This window comes from Pipistrellus kuhlii, unplaced genomic scaffold (assembly GCF_014108245.1).
Source record: "Pipistrellus kuhlii isolate mPipKuh1 unplaced genomic scaffold, mPipKuh1.p scaffold_m20_p_32, whole genome shotgun sequence".
NCBI classification, from domain to species: Eukaryota; Metazoa; Chordata; class Mammalia; order Chiroptera; family Vespertilionidae; genus Pipistrellus; species Pipistrellus kuhlii.
In genome coordinates, this window is record NW_023425532.1 from 343674 (window position 1) to 354177 (window position 10504).

Below are 10504 nucleotides of genomic sequence, written 5' to 3' on the forward strand. Positions count from 1 at the left end.
TAAGCATAATGTCCTTTATGTAGATTTCTCTGGCTGCAAGCTATAAGAAATTATGCATTCTTTTCCATGGTCTCTCAGTATACCACGGAAAATATCTCCATTATCAAAGCACTCCTGCATGAATCCTGGGTATTCATACTCCGTATGGACCCCAATGTGGATGCAGTAACCCTCAGCCTGCTTCTCTAGCTCTTAGCCATGGCTAGTTCTGGTTTCCCCCTTCCCCCCCCCCCTCAGGTCTACCATGGACCCTCAGCACTCTTCTTGCTTACCTAGAACATCTGGGAAACTTCCCCTTTTATTTTCAATTTTAGATTCATCATCTTCTCGCCCCCATCCTTCTATCTCTACCTTTAGGCAAGGCCAGTTAGAATAATGGTTAAGAACACAGGCTGCCTAAGATCTAATACCTTTTCTAAGACTTTTTAGTTCTGTGATCCTGGACAAGTTACTCAACCTTTCCAAGCCTCTAATTTTCTCCTCTTCAAAATGGGATGATAATGGTAGCACTTGCCTCATAGGGTTGTTAGGGAGTATAAATATTTTATTATTTGTCCCAGCCGGCATGGCTCAGCGGATGAGCATCAACCTCTGAACCAAGAGGTCACGGTTCGATTCCCGATCAGGGCACCTGCCTGTGGGCTTGATCCCTAGTGTGGGGGTGTGCAGAAGACAGCCAATCAATGATTCTCTCTCAACATTGATGTTTCTATCTCTCTCCCTCTACTTTTCTCTCTGAAATCAATAAAAATATATTTTAAAATATTTTAATATTTGTAACATATAGAAAACACTGGTTTTGAGATAAAATTGCTTAATGTGAGTGGGAGAATCTTCTCAAATTGGCATAGGAGGCAAACCTTTTTCTCCTTTGGGACTCTTTTCTACTAAAAGTGGCTTATTAAGATTGGGAACAAGTATACCTGGGACAACAAGAATCCCCTCCCCTTTGCAAGTCTCCTGTAAATTTGGTTTATTTCCCCAAATCGGAAGATCGTAAGTTTCTTGAGGGCAATAATCATAGTGCAGGCATATTAAACTCCTTGGCATCTACTAGACACAGGTTTTATTCCCATCACTCTTAAAATTAAATCCAGAGTCCTTATAACGCACTCACCTAGCTCCTGGCTTCTCCCCAACTTGATTTCCTATCCTTCTTAAGTCTTGCTTAATTCATTCTGGGCACACTGGCTTTCATGCTGTTCTTAGACCATAGCCAGATGATTTTATTTCAGACCATTACCCTTGCTGATGCTTTTGCCTAGAATATTTTCCCTTCAAAATTCACCTGGCTCTTTTCCTGTGTTCATTCGGTTGCTGCTACCAGAGGCCTTCCCTAACCTCATTCTCTAAAATAGCATTGGCTCCATGCACCTCTTGTCAGTCAGTCTATCCTTTGCCCTCCTTTCCCTGTCTTCATAGCATTTATTACTATCTGACATATGTTTATTGAACTGAGACCTATGAGAACTGAGGTCTTGTCAGTTTTGTTCATTGCTTTGCCCCAGCACCTTGAACAGTGTTTGCTTGGCTTTCAATGACTAATAAATGAGTCAATCATTCAATGACTAAATAAATGAATAAAGTCAGTGCTAGTACCTGTGTGGAAGGGATAGATAACAAATTCAATTCACTCTTAGAATTTTAAATATTTCATAATTTTCATTCCACGATTCTGTCTTTCAGCTTTAGTATTTTAAAATTAAATCTATACCCATGTATAGTTTTTGTTTCAATTTTACAAACATCACCTTGCTAAAATTTAAAATCCAATTTGAGTCAAGTCCAAGTTTCAAAAAAATAGATGATTGGTTTGTTCTCTATCACAAGGGGAAAGAATGTGTATCTGTGTATAATTGAGTGTGTGTGTGTGTGTGTGTGTGTGTGTGAAGATGGGAGAAGAGCAGTCCATGTTCCCCAAAAGGAGAATAATTTAATTTCAATTCTGCAATTTTTTTCTAAATTGTTTCAAAAACAGTTTTTAAAAACCTAATTGAAAACCAAAGAAGTGAAAAGCTTTATGAACGAGAGGTTGTAAATATAAATATATCAGAGCAGGAAATTTCTCAGGGGCTCACGCAGAGTATTGTGGAACTCTGTGAAAATGTCTGAAAAGAACCTCTGAAAGGGAAGTAGCTATAGGGCAGCTGCTTGCCAGCTCATATATTCCCACAACCAGGGAGGCTGTGACCTGAGAATTTCCCTCTTTGTTCTGGGACCTTCCCACTATGAAGTAGTATTATATGTTCCTGCCCCTGGAGTCCAAATTCTATTCGAGCAGTTTCTCTCTATTATGTACAAAGCCATTGACAGTTGGAGGGAGGCTCCCAGCCTGCCTTGGAAGACAAGACCCCACATAAATCAAAGCAGCAGTCAGTAGTTTAAAGAAACCATTTGAAAATCTTTTAGATGTATGGCAGCATTTAGAGGGCTGGGTCTCACACTTGAGCATGCATCAACATCATTTGGAGAGGACTTGTTAAAATTCAGATTACTACCCCCCCATCCCAGAATTTCTGATTCACAAAAATTTAGAAGCAAATAAATTTGGTTCAAGCCTTATGTGATTTACTTCACTTCTCTGACCTGAGTTTCTTCTTTTGTAAAGTCCAGTTTATAAAGTTGAAGTAGGGACTAAATGGAATGATGTCTGTGGACGTTCTTTGTGAAGTGTAAACAGGGTATACAAATATTAACAGTTAAATGGCCTCATAATTGGTACCTGCTGCTACCCCCACCCATCAGATTTTCCAGTGTTTTGTACCCTCTCCACCCAACTTTGTCCCCACCAAGCCCATCAGGCACCCAGAAAGAAACTAAAGCCAAGAAGGCCCTGAGTAGCAAAAGGAAAATAAGAAAAGAAAAAAAATTTTTTTTCAATTCAATAGGCACAGCCTTGATGCTGACTTTGATTTGACCTCCCTTTTCCTCTGCCTGTCTCCCCCAAACTTGCTCCTTGTTTTTCCAGCCCTGCAGCCTCACACAGCAAAGAACAGCTCCCATTGCTAATATTGAGGTAAAGAGTGTCAGATCGAGTTTTTAAAAAAATTAGTAAAAACAAACAGAGGAAGCCACTGCTAAGCAGAAAGCATTTGTTGGGGAAAGCATTTTGCTAAGTTGGTGGGATCTAAGCTGATTTCCTCAAGGTTAAAATCCACATGTTTGAAATAGTTAAGTCAAAGTACAAGTATATTTGCAGATTCCTAACCGAGGAATATGTCAGATAATTCTAACAAACAGTTGCCAGGATACATGATATGTGCATATAGAACAGTGTTCTTTTTCTTTGGAAACCTTTTCTCATTCCATGTATTCCATGAGTAATACATAAGGCCTGAACAGTGTGGCTCAGTGGTTGAGTGTCAACCTATGAACCAGGAGATCATGGTTCGATTCCCAGTCAGAGCACATGTCCAGGTTGCAGGCTCAATTCCAAGTAGTGGGTGTGCAGGAGGCAGTCAGTCAATGATTCTCTCTCATCATTGATGTTTCCATATCTCTCTCCCTCTCCCTTCCTCTCTGAAATCAATAAAAATATATACTTTTTAAAAGTAATGCATGTGTAGTATAGAAAATTTCAAAATTTTAAATAAGTGTAAGCCTGCACTCTCTCCAATCGGGGACCCTTGCGGGATTGGGCCTAAATTGGTGGTTGGACATCTCTTTCACAATCCATGACCACTGGCTCCTAACTACTCGCCTGCCTGCCTGCTTCATTGCCCCCTAACTGCTCTCCTACCAGCCTGATTGATGCCTAACTGCTCCCCTACTGACCTGATCACCCACAACTGCCCTCCACTTCTGCAACGCGCCTCTTTCACTGTACTTGCCTCCCAGAGCTGTGGGACCCCCAGGCCTCACCACATGGAGCGGCCAATGGGCCCCGCCTCTGCTGTTTGCATGGTCATCTTGTGGTGGCCATATTGTGACAACATTGCACAAGGACATGATGCCAGAGTATGATACCACCTAGGCTTTTATTATATAAGATATATATATATATATATATATATATATATATATATATATATATATATATATGTGTGTGTGTGTGTGTGTGTGTGTGTGTGTGTGTGTGTGTGTGTATACATTTTTTAAAAAAAATATTGGGCTGGTAGTATGTACAGGTTTTTCTTTCACTTATGATTATATCATGAGCCTTTTCTGAGATCATTAAGTAGCTTCAAAAGCATGGTTTTTAATAGCAGACTATTATTGTCTTATGTAGATGTATAATTCTTCACCTAATTCTTCCTAAATGTTGGATGGTTAGGATTTTCTTAATTTTACCATTTTAAGTAGCCCTGCAGTGGATGACACTTCATGTACATAAATCAATGTGTGCATCTCTAATTGCTCTCTTAGGATAGATTCCTAGGAGTAGAAAAACTGGATCAAAGGGTAGGAACCTTTCTAAAACAGCTATAATTCATATAACATAAAATTGAATACTTTCAAATACGTAATTCAGTGGTTTTTAGTATGGACACAAGGTCGTGCCACTATTACTGCTATCTAATTCCAGAAAAAAAATGTGGAGCACTTCACAAATTTGTATGTCATTCTCATGCAGGGGCCAGGCCAATCTTCTCTATATCATTTGATTTTAGTATACATTGGCTGAAGAAAGAACATTTTTTATGTCTTGATAATATGATAGATTTCTGTCCAGCAAATGTGTACCTGTATCCATTCCCACCTATTTTATTGTTTTGCCTCTTTGATTACTTCTTCTTCCTCTCCCACCTGAATTGTAGCTGTTCTGTAAAGATCTTCCACCCACCATCTTTCCTTTGCACACAGTACTGTGGGCAATCACATCTACTGCAATAGCCTTGGCTGCTTGCCTCCTCTCTGTGGTTAATGACTACATGGCCATACCCTGTCCTGACCTCTTTCCAGCACCGCAGCCCAGACTCAAGGATTCTTGCTGGGCATGCCTATCTCCATAATTTGACAGCAGAATAAGCAAACTTGTGTCTAAAATCAAACCATGTGTCCTGAAGCCAGCTCCTGCTTTCCACTCCCCTTTCTAAATTAGTGATAACACTATTCTTGTAGGTGTTTCAGTCATTTAACTCTTCTTTTCCCTTTATATTTAATTAGTAGTCCAATCCTGTTGATTCTGCCTTGCGTGTTTTGTATCACATTATTCACTTCTTTCTTATTTTTATGATATTTAATAGATTACCTTTTTATTAAAGATGCCTGTTTTAAAGTGTTTTGTGAGATGTTATAGTTGGACATTTCTTCTTTACTGATCCTTAATTTGGTTGTTTTGGAAAAGAAGATGCCTCCCCCCCACTTGGGGATAAGATCTGGTTTTATATTTAACATTTCTGCTTTATGTTTGATGTTACTTTGAGTTGCCACTTTTTCCTGGTGAGCATGAACCACCTGCTGATTTTTCATTTGGAGATTATGTTTCACTGAGTATTTATTATAATTTCAGCTTTAAATATAGCATTTTCGTGCACTTAATACATCTAATCCTTACTGTGAAACAGATTAATGGGCCTTTGGTGTAAAGCTTAGGAACATTAATTTAGTTCACTTTGGCTTATTTAACCATGTTGCAGCATTACTGGGGCACAGCATTACTGGCTTATTTAACTGTGTTGCAGTGTTACTGGGAGACACGTCTACAATTGAGAAAGGATGTCAGATGGTAATAGCATGACATTTCATTTTCTCATGCTGCCCAGCAGTTTGATAAAGAGCACTCTTAGGGAAAAATAAATAATAGTTATTTATTTAATTTTCAGCTTGATAGTCTCAGCTCCAGCTTCTAAACTATCCTGTCATCTGTGTCTGGTACCTTGTTTTGACCCCCCATCCTGACTCTAAGATAATTGTTCTGTTCATCATTCCTCTTTCTATTTTTGTTTCTTTGAATATTTTATCCCCTTTTTCATGTATTTTTAAATTTTAAAAAATGTATATTGTTGAAAATATTACAGTTGTCCCACTTTTTTCCCCCATGAGTCCCCTCCTCCCCTTTTCTCTCCCCTCCCCAGGCCTTCACCCCACTAATGTCCATGTCCATGGTTTATACATATATGCATGTAAGTTTTTTGTTGATCTCTTCCCTCCCTCCTTCCCTTTGAGATTCCATAATCTGTTGTATGCTTCCATGTCTCTGATCTATTTTGTCAGATTATTTTGTTCATTAGATTCCACATATAAGTGAGATCATATGATACTTGTCTTTCTCTGGCTTATTTCACTTAACATAATACTCTACAGGTCCCTCCATGTTGTCTCAAATGGTAAGAGATCCTTCTTTTTGGTAGCTGCATAGTATTTCATCGAGTAAATATACCTTTTTTTTAATTAAAAAGAGTTGGTTACAACTTGATAAGGGGCATTCATGAAAAACCTACAGCCAAAATCATACTTAATGGTAAAAGACTGAATACTTTCCCTTAAGATCATGAAGAAGACAAGGATGCCCGCTCTATTCATTTCTAGCCAACATTATACTAGAAATTCTAGCCTAGAACCTCCAAAGGCTTTTTCCTGCCTTTTGGATTATGTGACATAAATGCTTTAACCTGACACTTTAAGGACCACCATGTTCTTGTATCACTCTAATTTCACTTCCTATGTATCCTTCCTCCAGCATATTCCTGCTTTTCCCCACTCTTGTTTATACAAATCCTGGCATAGCTTCTCCTCCAGTTTTCTATAGTTGAAATTATACTGTCTTCAAAAATTAGCTCGGAGTCTGTATAAAATCTTCTTTGATTCAACCAGCTTTGCTTTCTCCTTTATTTAACTCTCCTTTTGTTAGCATTTCCTTTATCACATGACATTCTGTCCTGTTTAATGGTTACATAGGTATTTCTATTTACCCCTTATCACACTGTAAATACCTTGAGCACCAGGATTATATTTTCTTGGTTTTGGTGTGTTTCATAGTAACTCTTCAAGCACCTTAAATGTAGATAGAAGCTTTATAAATGCTAGAATAAAAGAATAAACAAAATAAAAGCTTTATAAATGCTAGAATAAAATGAAAATTGACAACTTTTTTTTAAGAACTACTAATGACTCAGTTTCAGGAATGAATTCTGTGCTAAGAAGGAACAAATGCCAGATGACCCAGATATCATGGTTTCTTCTTTTCCCTCATTCTCCACATAGAACCCATTAAAAAAATACTGTCAGTTTTACCTCTTCAAGATACCTAATCAAATTTCTTTTATTTACGCCTACTGCTTCTTCCCTTTAACAAACCACCATTATCTCTTATCTATAAGAACTTTTTAAAATGGTTCCCCATATTCTACTCTTCTATTTAAATCCATCAACCAAGTGAAAGCTTCATGAAACTTAGATTGTGGTAGTGCCCTGCTTAACAACCTCTAGTAGCTACTAACTATACTGAGAATAAAATGTAAACTTCTTTCCTTGACTTTGAAAAACTCCATTATCTGGCCTTGGCACTTCCGCAATCTCACCTCCTATTACTTGTCCACCTTGCTGGCTGTGCTCTAGCTCTGAGCATTGGCCCTTCTTCATCGTCATGTTTGTTCAAGGCAGAATGAGTAGGTAGTCTTGGTTCTATTGGGATCCTGGCTATTGTTAGCTATTGTCTTACAGCTTTGTGGCTTTAGTAGTGCAGATGGCCAGAAGTAATTCCAAGGGCTTTTAGACTTGACCACAAAACCTTTGTGGATTCTATCTTTTCCCTGAAAAGTGGTATCTCCAATAATGAGTGTGAGATTAGTGCTATTTGGCTTAAAGGGAGAAGAAAAATCTACAATTCTCATAACCTTCTTCCCAAGGGATGCTACAGATATGTCTGCTAGAACCCAGAGCTGGAGGGCAAACATCCTATTATCTTCTTTATCACTGTTGATATTAGTGTAGGAAATTGGGCATCACAGCAAAATCTGACTCTATGGATGATTCTCTATGAACCTGCTGTCATTTTCCCCGTGTGCTCCTCCGAAGTCTCAGTCAGCCCTCTTAGCTTTTGTATATACAGGAAAGAGACTAAAACTATCTTCAATTATTCAGTTCTTGACTTGCCCCCCTTACTCCTAGAAGCTACGAAATGTGCACAATTCACCTCCTTGCCTTTGGGATAACTGATAAGATATAGTCTATGATGGGTATGTTTTATCAGACTATGCATAGAAAACTTAGAATATACTCCCCAGCCCATTCTGAAAGAGAATTCCATGTATCATTTTTTTTCTAAACTCCTAAACATTTTCTAGCCCATAATATTTGAAAAACTCTCCCACATCATTCATATGGTTGCCTCTTTCCAACCTTCTTTAGAAAAAGACATGCCCCCATGTTTTAAAGATTCCAATGTGAAAATGGAGTCATGAAAACAGAAGGTTAGATGCAAAAGTCCTGAACAGATGAAGTTATCACTCTCTATTTAGAAAGCCAAAAGGCACGCCCTGACATACACACCACTGCATTTGGGGGAGCCCTTTTTCCATCCCAACATTCCCTTCATTTCCTATTCATTACCCTAGCTTTCTTTTGGTTAGGGATGAATCCTGAGGTGGAAGGTAGAGATGGTGACCCAGTAGATTTATATGAAAGATCTTCACCTGGTTATTCAAAGGATTGAGTGGAGAGGTAGGAAAGGTGGGAAGGCAGAGCTGGGTAACAAAGCCCTGTCTGCATAAAGTACTCATATCTGAGATGACCCAGATTATAACTTTTCCAGACTGAAAAGAAAGCTAATGTCCTAAAAGTTCTCTTTAAAATTATACATACATAAACACAGTTATACATATGCAGAGATACATATATACACATATACACACACATGCATACAAATACATAAACATACATGCACAAAGACATATGCACATACAGACATGCACATTTGCATATATATTTCCCCTTGGTTGGGTCTGTAGTAAGGATCTCTAGATCATCAGGCTTCAAGTTCCTTCAGCTAACAGTGAGGAGTGAGTGGGCCTTTATAGCTCTGTATCCCTCCATGGTGATCAAGCAGATTTCCCGTCTTCTGTCAGATAAACAAGCCATGCATTGTTCTGTCTACCGGACAGTGTGCAGGCTTCCCTTCCTGCTAAGCTGGCCAGAACGAGCTTGGATCCCTTCAAGTGGGGCAGGTGGAATGTGCTGTTTGTGTGGAGACTGGAAGAGCCACAAAAAAAGTAAACAGAGCTAATCAAGGACACCCTTGTGCTTCCCTTGTCTAAACGTTTTATTTTTTTATTGATTTGAGGGGGAGGAGAAACATTGATGCTAGAGAGAAACATCAATCAGTTGCCTTCGAAATGTGCCTTAACTAGGAATTGAACCCGCTGCTTTTCAGTGTAGGGATTATGCTCCAAGCAACTGACCACACCAGCCAGGGCTTTAAAATACTTACAAAATAGGAAAGAGCCTACAGTGGGTTATAGGCCAGACATCCTGACTAAGCACAACCCCAAGAAACAGTGGCCATATTTTTCTTCTTGCCCTAGAGTAGGGCAGAGTCACCAGTCTCTTTTTGCTTGCTCCTTACCTGTCCCCCCTCTAAGTATCTTCTGAGGTGTCTGCTGGGAGCCAGGCTCATAGACAGTTATATCTGAATATATTGGGTTGACAGCCTACTAACACAGTTAGAGATTGACTTCTTCCAGAATTGGTTCTCATCTCTCCTCTTACCTCTCCCAACAGTCTTTATAAGGACTTTTCTGGGAGATAGCTTTTGGCTTATCTGCTACTTGTGCCTGCATGTGCCTACTCCCCAGTGCACCCATGCCCACTTCTTATCCCCTGAGTTCTTAGAAAATAAGCAGTCATCTTTACTTACCTCGAAGGCTATACTTAGACATGTTATCTGGATTTCACCTCTGCTAAGTGAGAGGGTGCCCCTTTTATTCCCACCTCATCTTCTAGCCTCTTTCCCGAATCCCATACTGACCAAACTGCTCACATTTCTCTCTTATCTTTTGTTGTTGAAGAATATCTCAAGTATAAGAATATCTCCTGCCTATCCTGTCACCTCTTCTGGTGACTACCCAAATAATACTCCCACCCTGCCTCCATACCTCAGCCAGTCCTATGAACATGCTTGTGCCACTAGTCCTAATTTCTTCAGCGTCCTCTGCCCCCCCCCCCCCAACCCCACGCCGGCTACTGACAGAATCAGACTACTATCAAACTCATTGCTCTTTATTTTGTTAGGACATGGGAATCAGCAAGCCTCATTAAGGAAGCGCTTTTATAGGCTGGGTTACTAAGTGGAAGAGGGAAGGCTGGACACCCAGGACTGAGTAATGACATGAGAAGAAACTGCTTATCCTGATATTTGTTTGTTTTTTTCAGGGCAGGATTTATTCCCTAGTGTACTGCTAATGGTATTATATTCCTTAGTGTGTTGTCAAAGTGTGATTATCATACCTGCAGCATTAGTCTTACTGTAGAGCTTGTTAGAAGGTCAGAATCTAGAGCCTACTCTAGACCTATTGAATTAGAATCTGCATTTTAACAAGATGCCCAGGTGATGAGTATGCCCATT

At 39.4% G+C, this 10504-nt stretch overlaps 1 protein-coding gene and 1 non-coding gene across 4 annotated transcripts in view; one reads left to right on the forward strand and one right to left on the reverse strand.

Annotated features, from left to right (window-relative positions):
- SHROOM4 (shroom family member 4) overlaps positions 1-10504 on the forward strand; it is a 189297-nt gene that overhangs the window by 125665 nt on the left and 53128 nt on the right. The window lies entirely within an intron of this gene.
- On the reverse strand, positions 4529-4633 carry LOC118731829. Its single transcript, XR_004991976.1, has one exon. It is a non-coding gene; the product is annotated as a U6 spliceosomal RNA (small nuclear RNA).